This window comes from Jaculus jaculus, chromosome 6 (assembly GCF_020740685.1).
Source record: "Jaculus jaculus isolate mJacJac1 chromosome 6, mJacJac1.mat.Y.cur, whole genome shotgun sequence".
Lineage (NCBI taxonomy): Eukaryota > Metazoa > Chordata > Mammalia > Rodentia > Dipodidae > Jaculus > Jaculus jaculus.
The window spans coordinates 101,910,943-101,924,008 of NC_059107.1; the positions used below are offsets into that span (position 1 = coordinate 101,910,943).

Consider the following 13,066-nt stretch of genomic DNA (forward strand, 5'->3'; position numbering starts at 1 on the left):
AGGGAATTGAACCCAGGTCATTAGGCTTTGATGGAAAGTGCCTTAACCTCTGAGCCATCTCTCCAGTCCCCATATAATTTTTAAGTACAGAAAGATTCCATATCTTTAGGAAGTAATTTATCACCAAGTTAATCAATAGATCCAATAATATTTTAGTAAAAAAGCCCTATATTTTGTGAATAGTGAAAAACTGATGCTAAAACCAAAAGTGAGAAATCCAGAACCAAGAATAGCTAATACATTTCTGAAAAACAGTGAGGTTGGAGAAATGTTATAAACTATAAAACTCATTTGTATTTATTTATGCGTATAAATACTTTTAGTATTTATTTACATATTTCATTTATTTACTTATGTTGAAAGAAAGAGAGAGAGAGAGGGAGAGAGAGAGAAGGCAGATATATAGAGAATGGGCATGCCAGGGGCCCCAGCACTGTAAATGAACTCCAGGCACATGCACCGCCTCGTTCTTCTGGCTTAGGTGAGTTTTGGGGAATCAAATCTGGGTCCTAAGACTTCACAGGCAAGCACCTTAACCACTAAGCAATCTCTCTAGGCCTACTTTGAATATTTAGACCCATGTGTATTGGTGCACGGGTAGATAAGTAGGTCAATAAAACAAAACAGACTCTAGAAAAAGACCCATTTATATAAGGAAAGGTATAGACATGGCATATTTTAAGTCAGTGGCAAAAAATACTTAATTGAAACCACTTGAACAGCTGATGGTCTTTATGGAGAAAATGTATTGATACTCATATTATACATACAAATCAATTCTAGAAGGATTGAGGATTAAATACTGAAAGTCTAAAACTTTAAAAAAGAAAACATTGGAGAATATCATTATTGCCTCAGAGTTAGAAAAGCTCTTTTATTTCTTTCTCAGCTTCACTAAAGTGTGATTGACACATAAAATTATGTAGTTACCACATATAACATTATGCTTCGATATATGCATTCTATTTGAGAGATAATTAAATCAAGTGAGTCTATATCTATATCTATATCTATCTATATCTATATCTATATCTATATCTATATCTATATCTATATCTATATCTATATCTATATCTATATCTATAATCACATTAAATTCTTAGTTTTTTGGGCGGCGGGAGATTGAGAGCATTTCAAATATACTTGCAGCCGTTTTGAGTGTCCTATATACCTTATTATTAACTGCAGAGTTATCATGCTGTACAATAGACCTCCAGAACAGGAAGGCTTTGAAAACAAAACTCAAAGAGCGTGTGTAAAAGAGGAAGACTGCTAAATTCAACTACCTTAACCATAAGTTCTGGAGGTGGGCCGGGGGCAGGCTGGGTGGACCGAGCGCGCGCTGCTCAAGCCTCGGTGAGTGACTTTGTTTCCGCAGGCTCCGTGTACAAGACCGACCCCGTGGCGGGCGGATTTGCAGGCAGACCAGCTACTCTGCAAAGAGCAGCCTGAGCAGCAGCAGGAACGAGAGACGCTGCGGCCAGGGAGGTGCAGCGCAGAGACAGGCCCCTGAAAGCGGTGCCCTGAACTCCCACGTGTGCCATTGCACGTGTGTGCCGGTACACATACACACGGACATGCACACACACGCATCATGCACACGTGCACGCACCAACGACTTCTGGGGCTGGAGAGAGGGCTCAGTGGATAGAGTGCTTGCTGCACCAGGCGCGGACTTGGAGCTGCGCTTGGATCCCCAGACACAGCGTGAGAGCGGGGAGCGGGGCTCCTGGAATCCTAGCCCGCCTGCCTAGCCTACGGTGAGGTGGGAGAGATGGGAGGCGGAGACGGGAGGATCCTGGAAGCCCAGGACAGCAGCTGACCCTGCAAAGGTCGAGGTCAGCAATGAAAGACGCTGCCTCAAAGGAGGTGAAAGGTGGGAACTGGCCTGCAAGGCTGTCCTCTGATCCTCCACACACAAGACACGTGGCTGCCCACACGCATTCGCACGGAAATCCTCCCTCCATACTAAATAACCCCTTCTGTTTTTTACAAAAGTACATAAATAAAAGATAAGGCACATAAAGTACATAAAAAGAGCAGACACGACTTGGGAGATTTAAATAGATATCTTTTCTCCCCTTGTCTCTGCTCCTGTTTCCCTGGGGCCCTCCTCAGTGGAGTTATGATATTCTCTGGGGAGTCATGAAGACCTCAGCCAGTTCCTGTGGGATCGCGGGGGAACCATGCCTCAGGTGCGGCTCTTAACTATCTTTCCACGCCTTTGGAGAAGGGATTTTTGTTTTTTTGGGGGGTAGAGTCTCATTCTAGCCCAGGCTGACCTGGAATTCACTCTGTAGTCTCAGGGTGACCTCAAACTCACGGTGATCCTCTTACCTCTGCCTCCCGAGTGAGAAGAGAATTTTATCTCTATATGACAATGGCTTTTTTCTTCAGACTTCAAATAAATTTTTTTTTTTTTTAAATAACAGGACTGGCATGGTGGCTCACACCTTTATTCCTAGTACTTTTTTTTTTTTTTGTGGAACAAATTTATTTTGATTTGTGAAAATATTAGGAACTTTGAAAACAGCCTGAATAGTTGACTATACCAAAAACAAAATACAAGTAAATATAACATTTGAAATTATATTCATCTTTAGAAAAACGTTTTAAAATATCATGTTAAACTCTTTTCTGTATAAGGCAAAACAAGTTCACTAACCCACAACATTGAAATTTGTTGCTTTTATTTTAACTATCATACCTTAAAAAAAGGAAGAAGAAAAGAAAACACACCATTCAATTCCTACCCAGAAATTATTATTAAAATAATATACTAAAATGCTGACATCTGAAAGCAAATCTTTCAGTCAGTAATTCGGAATTCAACATTACAAAGTATTGTACAGGCAAACAGCCCGAGTTACACTTACGTCTTACTAGATACAAATAAATAGTACAGACAATGAAAAACAAACTAAAGGTCTTCCTGTCCAGCTTCACAAAGCAAAAAGAACAAATTAGTTCCAGAGTTACATGTTCTATGAACAGACGCCACTTTCTTTCTAGTCGCTTTGTCTTCCACTATGAAAGTCCCTTTATCCTGGAGCAAGTGCACAAAGGCAAGGCTGCGTCCCTCCTGTTCCCTCACATCACACTAGTCTGCTTCCCTGTCAGCATGACTTCAGCTAACCCGTGAAGATGTCTAAGTGCCACCCTGTCTACTTAGCAAGGTCCTGTCTATTCAACAAATAAACTGTCCTCTCAGACTAATATTCCAGGCACATAATATTCTCAGGCTAAACAGTTTATTTTGTGATCCGCATTGGTCACTGCCAGCCTTTTTCAGTAACCCTGCCTGTGAGGACTTTGAAATTCCAGAAACTCTGCAAGGAACCTTCATAGTATAAATGTGTACATTAAGTTGAAGGGTATTCTTATTTCATATGAATGCAGAGGTTGGACTAGAATAGATTTCTTTCATCCCCACATATTCCCAGTACTTTTAAAAATATTTTATTTATTTATTTGAGAGAGAGAGAGAGAGAATGGGCATACCAGGGACTCCAGCCACTGCAAACAAATTCCAGACGCATGTGCTCCCTTGTGCATCTGGCTTACATGGGTCCTGGGGCATCGCATTGGGGTCCTTAGGCTTCACAGGCACATGCATTAACCTCTAAGCCATTTCCCCAGCCCTCAAATTTTTTGAAGTCAAGGTAAGAAAAGGGCAAAAATATGACCCAGCTTAGCCACTGCTTCTTGAAATGGCTGTGGCATATCTGTATAGACAGACACTAGAGTACAGGTCTTTAGACTTTTGGTCCTGTGTGTGTGTGTGTGTGTGTGTGTGTGTGTATGCATGTATGATTCTGTGTGTGGGTGCATCTGTCTGTGCAGAAGCTAGAGGACAACTTTAAGTGTTATCTTTAGGTATACTATCCACCTTCTTCTTCTTTTTTTTTTTTTGAGGTACAGTCTCACTCTAGCCCAGGCTGCCCTGGAATTCACTGTGGAGTCTCAGGGTGGTCTTGAACTCAGGGCGATCCTCCTACCTCTGCCTCCCTAGTGCTGGGATTAAAGGCATGTGCCACCACGCCCGGCTTCTAACCTTCATTTTTTGAGACAAGTTTTCTCACTGGCCTATAGCTTGCCAATTAGGCTAGGCTGACCAGCTAGAGAGCATCAGAGATATACCTGTTTCCACCTCCCCAGTGCTGGGATTATAGGTGAAACCACCACACTTGACATTTTTATGTGGGTACTGGGGATCAAACTCAGATCCTCATGCTGGTGAGGCAAGGACTTTACCATGGAGCTGTGTTCCCAGGCCAGACATCCAGACTTTTGAAGCAAAACTCTGCCATCCTCTCTGGACAGTTAGTCTCTCCAGAGAATCAGCCCTTACTAGAGGGTCAACATGGACCATGGGCCACTAAGTTACCACAAATGCCATAAGAAGGAGACCTACCTCTGCTATTTCTGTTCTCTTTTCCCAGTCAGCACGGTGCTGAAGGGCTTCTCCGCCCCACCTCATGGCAGGTGCAGTGCTTGCCTCAGTGTCCCTCCCCAAACTGTGCATGTTGAGACGCAGGACAGGTGACTGAGATGGCATCAGAGCTAGTTTGTTCCTTGAAGCAAGCACTTGAGGTACTGGCTCCTTAGTTCTCACTCTGATCCTTGCAGACCGTGGCTGCCTTGTTCTGGAAGTTGCTCCTGGAAGCTCAGTATATCGGTTCATGTCAGATGACAGCAGATGGGATTAGACATGTGAGAGATTTATAGGATATGCTGCCTATCAACAAAGGGTACAAGGACAAGGAATGGGGAAGAAGGGCTTCGGACATGATAGCATCATGCTGCCTGTGACGACAGACCAGGCAGGAAGCCGACAAAGCAGGAAGACCCATCGACTAGACAGAAGCTTTTAGGATCTTGGCCAGGTGGACAGTGTCTAAGCAAGGCTGCTTGTTAGAGGCGTCTTTGCCTTGAGTAGGCCAGCCTGGCTTCAGAATCCCTCCCTGTGCTCAGTGACTGGGGAAGGAGAGAGTGTGACCTTGCGTGGATGCTGCAGTCAATCCTGATTGTGGCTGCAGGAGGCTGATCTCTGTCCTCCTCAGAGGAGGTTCCTTCCTGAAGAGCAGTTTGAGCGAGTACCACACTCCCATGGCTACCTTACTCAGCCCAGATGTCTTTGCCATCTTCTAAGAGTATTTGAATTCTGCTTTAAACCACTCTCAGGTTAAATTGGCTGGTACAGGTTTTGTCATTTGCAGTTTAATTTTGCCCAGTGTCATCTCCAAGCTCAGCAGAGTATGTGCTGCATTGTAGATGATCAATAATTAATTTTTTTGTATGAATCTACTTAAGTGAAGGGTAGCTGAAAGTAATTTAAGAACAGGATATTCATATCTATTTAATGATCGGTTATGATGTTCCTAAACAATCCTTTCAGCAAGAGCTGACAGACTTAAGGACTCATGTTTAGAGGTGATCTGGCCTCCCCTACATGCCTCTCTGCTTGTGGTTGTGTTGAGGCATGCTATGGCTTGTGTTGAGGTAGTTGGGGGTTCTGGTTCTGGGTTTCAGGTTATGGGTGTCAGGAACAAATCATTCCTGATGCAGAGAATTCCATGCAGAAGCTGATGAAAGGAAAAATATCCTGGAGAGAGGCCGGGATAGAATGGGAATGGGCTGGGTTGATGTTCAGACCAGTGAGTTCTGTTTATGTTTACATAGCTCTTCCTCAGAGAGTTAAAACACCAGCCATGTGGCTTCCGCTTTTTCTCTTTTTGTTGCTGTGATCCAAAAGAATCTTTAGTTTTCTAACACAGCCAAGCAATTTCCTTAAGCTGCAGGGTTAGGGCAATCATCCCAGTGCCATCTACTCTTGGGAAGTTTGATGTGCTTATAAAATCTCAGCTATTTTCTGATAGCTATGTCTGTTAAATCTTGAGCTCTATCACCAAATTCCTCAGAATTATTGAAAATAATAAGGACCAACTTTTTTTTTTTTTGAGACAGTCTTGCTACATAGCCCTGAAGAGGGCTACGTAGTTGGTTTGGAACTCAAAATCCTCCTGCCTCAGCTTCCCAAGTATTGGAATTGCAGGCATATGCCACCATGCCCTCAGGAAAAACAACTTTGGAAGAGGTAGATGTGAAAGAAGTTTTTCTGAAACATTCCCAACGAAGGGGAAAACACACTTAAACTATCAAGACTTCTGAAATGAAAATGTAGTCAGCACTTCCCTAAAGATACTTTTTATTTTTGCTGTGGGAATCTTAAATGGGAGTGGTGATTCGTCCAGGTAATAAACACTTAAGAACAAGAACAGAAATCGAAGTTTTTCTTCAACTATCTCTCAGGCTAATGGAGCAGGGTGTTTCCCAGTTGGGCATCCTTCACTCCTGCCTGTGCAACCATCCAGGCTGATGAAAGAATCAATCTACTGTTTAGCTTTGCTAAGCATTGCGTAATACCCCAATTGAAGAGCTGTAGATCACACTAGAAAGGAGGATAAATTTAAACCAATGTCTAATTCTCAGCCTTCCTTCCTTTCTTTTCTTCGTGGTGACTTGGCATTCCCCTACTGAAGAACTTTGTTTATTATTGTGTATTGCAGTCAGGTTCGCATTGCTGGCAGAAATCACCTGACCAAGAGCAGCATGTGGGAAAAAGGTTTATTTTGGCTTATGGACTTGAGGGGAAGCTCCATGATGGCAGGGAAAACAATGGCATGAGCAGAGGGTGGACATCACCCCCTGGCCAACAGAAGGTGGACAAGAGCAACAGGAGGGTGTGCCAAACACTTGCAAGGGGAAACTGGCTATAACACCCATAAGCCTGCCCCCAACAATACACCGCCTCCAGGAGGTGTTCGTTCCCAAATCTCTGTCAGCTGGGAACCTAACATTCAGAACACCTACGTTTATGGGGGACACCTGAATCAAACCACCACATTGTGTCTTCTTACAACAATCCAAGGACCACACTATTTATGTAAAAATGCTTATTATAAGCGGTTGAGAAAATCCCATTAATATACTCCAAGAAAGTATTTTATGTTCATATATTGACATATTGATAATTATTAAAAATTTTGACTTTACAAGTAGTATTTTTTGGAATATTTTAAGGCTTTCAGAAGAACTATGAGAAAGGAACAACTATTTTTCACATGCTCACTGCTTTCACACAAGCCCAGCCTCTCCCGCTATCAGTGTTCCCACGGGAGAAGCACATTTGTCACCAGAGATTGAATAAATTGATATCATTATCACCCAGTGCCCATAATAGAAACTTGAGTTTATGCTTGCTGTTGTATATTCTATGGGACTGGCCAAATAGAACATGTCATGCACCATTGTAGTATTATACAAATATATTTTTCCTTTTTATTATTTATTGCAAAATTAACAGTAATTCAGTTGGTCACAGTACATTTGCCTGTAATCCCAACACTTGGGTGGGTAAGAAAGGAAGATTGCAAATTCTAACCAGGCTGGGATACATAGAGAGACTCTGTTTCAGAAAAAAAAAAAAAAAAAAGAAAATCCTCACCCTGAAAATCAATCATTTTTTATTTTTTTAAAAATTTTATTTATTTATTTATTTGAGAGTGACAGACACAGAGAGAAAGACAGATAGAGGAAGAGAGAGAGAATGGGTGTGCCAGGGCTTCCAGCCTCTGCAAACGAACTCCAGACACGTGCGCCCCCTTGTGCATCTGGCTAACGTGGGACCTGGGGAACCGAGCCTCGAACCGGGGTCCTTAGGCTTCACAGGCAAGCGCTTAACCACTAAGCCATCTCTCCAGCCCTCAATCATTTTTTAATACAAAATATCCAATGACTGTTAAAATTTCCAATTATCTCTGAATTATTATAAGATTAAAAAAATCTTAACGTTTATTTAAATTAAGGTCAGTGTACTGAAACTGCTTAATATAGACTTAAGCCTCTTTTCCCTACAGAACCTTCTTGCACATTTCCCCCTCACCTGTCTCCCTTTGCTATTTGCTTGCTGAAGAAATGAGGCAGTCCTTTTCCCTATAGCATTTCCTCGAGTATGGATCTTGCTGTCTGCATCCCAGTCATCTTAATTTATTTTTTAATATTTTATTTTTATTTATTTGAGAGAGTAAGAGGCAGATAGATAGATAGATAGATAGATAGATAGATAGATAGATAGGTAGAGTTCACTAGGGCCTCCAGCTACTGCAAATGAAATCTAGACACATGCGCCACCTTGTGCATCTGGCTTATGTGGGTCCTGGGGAATTGAACTTCCGTCCTTAGGCTTTATAGGCAAGTGCCTTAATCATTAAGCCATCTCTCCAGCCCCCACGTTGTGACATCTCTTAATGCATCCCTCTTCCTGTTTCCTATACACTGGTACTTACATGGAGAGTTTCCCAAGACTCCTTCATGGGTGGTTCTACCTGCTCCCATCAGGAGGTGTACTGTGTAGTTTTCCCTATGAGATAATAACAGCTGCTGGGGATCACTGACTAGATTCATTACTTCATGAGGTGCACCCTCAATTTATGTTGAAAAAAGAAACAAACCTCAGGAAGTTGCAAAGATAGTACAAAGTCAAATGTAATTTGTTCCCAACTTTTCTCACTGGTGTAAGTACATACACCCCAGTTCAATATCAAAGCCAGGAACTCAGCACCAGTGTAAATAATGAAACATTTTAACATATGGTCTGGTAAGTCCAGTAAAGCAATCAAAAGCAGGGCTTGAGAGATGGCTACGTAGGTAGTTACAGGCACTTGCTTTTAAAGCCTGATGGCTTGGATGCGATCCCCGTTCCCCCATATGAAGCCAGATGCACAAAGTGGCACATGCATCTGGAGTTTCTTTGCAGTGGAAAGAGGATATGGTGTGCCCATTTCTTTCTTTCTCTCTCTCTCTCCAGTAAATAAATAAAAATATTAAAAACAAACAAACAAACAAGGCTGGAGAGATGGCTTAGCGGTTAAGCATTTGCCTATGAAGCCTAAGGACCCTAGTTCGAGACTTGATTCCCCAGGACCTACGTTAGCCAGATGCACAAGGGGGCACATGCATTTGGAGTTTGTTTGCATGCCCATTCTCTCTCTCTGCCTCTTTCTCTCTCTGTCTATTGCTGTCAAAGAAATATATAAAAATAAACAAAAAAATTTTTTAAAAACAAACAAAAAATAATCAGAATCGAAAGGTGGTGGTTTGGTTACTTACATGAATTTCATAACTTCATTCCACTTCGAAATCAATATCATTATCTAAAAGTTAATCAATACATCAAAATTCGCTTTATTTATGATTGCAGATGGGATGAACACTGGTCTTTTTTCTAGGTCAGTGGTATAAATTTGAAGTCAGGATGAACAGAAAAGTAGTGCTAAAGGATCATTCTCCTTGCTGAACTGCAAAACAGAAACAAACAAACATGGGTGAGATCTTCCTTTTCTTGAGGCCGGGAAGGAACAATAACAGCTAACAGGACAATGGTACCCACGCGTCTAGTCCCTTTTAACTTACTGAGTAAGTAAATATGGCTCTGCACTAAGAGAGTAACCACATGAGGGTTGGGAAAGGGCATGTCTTGTTGGAATGTGACTTCTTTGTTTGATTTTGAGGTAGGGGTCACACTCTAGCTCAGGCTGACCTGGAATTCACTATGTAGTCTTAGGGTAGCCTCGCACTCATGCAATCCTCCTACCTCTGCCTCCCGAGTGCTGGGATTAAAGGCATGTGCCACCCATGCCCAGGGGAATATGACTTTTTTTTTTTTTGTGACACAGTACGAAGCGATGTGGCAATTCTGACACATCAGCAATTCCGCTTGTAGCATTTAAGCACCCTCATTTGGAACATTTCTTTTTTTTTATAATTATTTTTATTTAGTTATTTGAGAGAGAGAATGAAGCAGAGGAAGAGAGAGAGAGAGAGAGAGATGGAGATTGAGAGAGAGAGAGAGAATGGGTGCACCAGGGTCTCCAGCCACTGAAAATGAACTCCAGATGCATGCGCCCCCTTGCTTACGTGGGTCCTGGAGAATCAAACCGAGGTCCTTTGGCTTTGCAGGCAAGTGCCTTAGCTGCCAAGCCATCTCTCCAGCCCTAATTTGGAACATTTCTGAGGACTCTTGTCTAACCTTAAAATTTACAATTATTCTTTAGATTCATAACTTGTAACAGAGGACAAATTTGATGGATCATCTGGGATGAGGGAGAGATGAGGAACTGAGGTCCAAGACCGCCCAGTTGGTGTTGGCTCTTAACTGCTAAGCCTAGATTGGGATAGATGAGGCAGCAGGTGTGATGATAGAGGCCGGATGGAGGAACTACCTGGAGTGATCCACAAGGAGACTCTACATCTCATGAGGACAGAGGTGTATCTTCCCGTCTACCATCATATCTCCAGGACTTACAATAGCGTTTGGCACCAGAGCAGGTGTGTGTAGCATGTGTGTGTTGTTTCTTGTGGCTCCAGTACATGAAGGGGAAGTGAGCAGAGATGACACTCTCCAGGCTGGCAGGGATGTTTCATCATACACTTTTTACACGCTATTAAAGGGGTTGAAATGTATGTTGGCTAATGCTATCCTTGCAGAGGTTTAATATAGCCTGATTAAATTACCAGTTTTTGAGGCAACCCCAAGAGACTGGCCATTTTTTTTTTTTTATGTGAGAGAGTGAGAGTGAGAGCAAGAGAGGGAGAGAATTGGTGTGCCAGTGCCTGCAGCCACTGCAATCAACTTCCAGATGTGTGTGCCACCTTGTGCACATGTGCGACCTTGCACGTTTGCATCACCTTGTGTGTCTGGCTTATATGGACCTGGAGAGTTGAACCTGCATCGTTAGGCTTCACAGGCAAATGCCTTAACCACTAATCAATTTCTCCAACCCTCAAATTACCATTTTTAAAGAACTATCATGTGGCTTTACAAGATGAAAGATGCCTGGCTAGAAACCGAAGAGACAGAAATATGGATTGTTATCATGGATAAGAGAGAAACAATGGATAAGGGGTCAGGTCTCAGGCACTTTACTGAGTTGCATTTGAAAGATGCTCAGCAGGTAGAAGTGGTTAAATAGTGACTCAAGTGAGATGGGTGGAGGTTGGCAGGCTGAATTCTGTTTTCCTTGAGTGGGTAAAAAGGACTGGCTATGCCATGTTTGGTAAGATAAGGAAGGCAGGGTTGTTGTGATAAGGGGAAGAATTGATGGATGAAACTTTGGCGATGATGGATGGGTGTTCAATAAACATCTGGCTCAGAGAAGTCAACTCCAGACTGGGTAACAATTCAGTAAACTGTCCACAAGAGTCCACCTTCAAAGTGTGTCATTGTACCTGATTGATATCAACCAATTGAGTTCACTGTGAGTAGTCTGAGATCCAAGTGTGTGGCTTGTGTAGACGTGGGCAATTATAAATTTCTAGGTACTTGATACAGGAAAAAAAAAAAAAAAAAACCAAAAAAAACCACTGGCTGCCTCTATTCCTGTATCAGTGATGCTAACAGGATTTTCCATCACATCAAGCCAACCATACTTCACATCTGGATTAGCCATTTTGCTCTGCAGCATTTGACACTGAGGAAACTCCAGTTCTTTCTTCAGGGCAGAGAAGACACCACCTTTGGTGTCTGTGAAAGCTGAATGTGAACTTCATGTGACCTATGGGCAGCAGTGATGATGAGGTCACCAAAGTCTAGGTTGAGGACATTCTTACAAGCTCCTGAAACAATAGTGTGCAAATTTACAAAAACGATCTGATCGCTAACCACATGTTAGATAAGGCCAGCAAGGAAAGGAACCTGACCCTTTCTTAGTGTTTTAAGTTTCAAGCAGAGGTGAAGCCTGTTACTAAAGGAACATATTTCACAGAGTTTGTGGGTCCTACACAGTTCCTCATGACAAAAGTTCTTAAGGCGATGCAAAGGAAGTCTTTAAATGGCAGTTTTTTTTTGGGTGTGTGTGAGTCTTAACCACCATATGCAAAAGCTGGTGTAGCATTGGGATGCAAGGAATTTCAGGAGCACTCACCCCAACTCAATGCAAAGTTTGAATTTTGACTCCTATAGGAATTTTCAGTTTATTTTCAAGAGGAATTGGAGATTCGTCTTCATTATGATTGCAAAATTTCCCCAAAAGATGAGCATATAGTATATATGTTCAAATGAGTTTTGCCAACTCCAAATGAGGTGCCTCCACACCCACCAAGTTTGGACATGCCCGCACAACTTCTAGGACCCCTGGAATGCTAAAGGCCTTATGGCTCCTGATTATTGGCCTCTCAAGGTACCAAGGGTGAAGGCCATATAGTTGTCAACATCCAGGACCTTCTTCAAAAGTGTTAGGGAGCTGGACTCTGTGAAGCCACTTGGTGTGCATTCCCAGGACCTCCACTCACAGAGACTCACTACCCTAGGGACCCTCAGATACAGGGTAACTGCTGCCTCCAGCTTCCTGGAAAGACATTCTGTGTACATGATATCCTGCAGGGGGAGGTGCCTAAAATATGGCAAAGAACTGTATGTGAAAGTTGCCTCATGTCGTCCTTTGTTTCAGCTGACACTGTTTCCTGTGAGATTTTATTGTTTGTGAGACATCTTGTAGCACTTTTCTTTCATGGTCTCATTGCTGCATTGCCTTTGGCATTAAAGAGAAAAATCTCTCCTCTGCTTAGAGTTCAAAGCATTTGCACTAGCCCTCTATCTGTTATGGTGTCTGTGTGTGTGTGTGTGTGTGTGTGTGTGTGTTTGTGGTGGGGGGGGTGACAGACACTTCCCATGACCTCTATCCCTGAAGTATTTCCAAATACTGAATGATAGGTCTTTGATGTTTCTTCACATTATCACATATAAATTTGTATTATTCCATTTGAATTTGCCCACTATTTTGCAACATATATGTAGAAATAGCTATGCTTTTTCAATACCCCTTGGTGTTTGCAGGTGGAAGGCAGATAACCCTAATCTCCATGAAGGTCAGCCATTTCTTCAGCCAGCCAGCCAATGACTTTACTTCCCAACCTCTCTATATCTATAAACACCAGATGACATAATCTTACCTATGAATTGTGAGAGGAAGTTGACAGAGAGGCCTCTGGGAAATTTTGTTTTGTC

At 42.4% G+C, this 13,066-nt stretch overlaps 1 pseudogene; it reads right to left on the reverse strand.

The window, feature by feature from the left end:
* Positions 1-11,103: 11,103 nt before the first annotated feature.
* LOC101612412 lies at positions 11,104-12,579 on the reverse strand (annotated as a pseudogene).
* Positions 12,580-13,066: the final 487 nt, after the last annotated feature.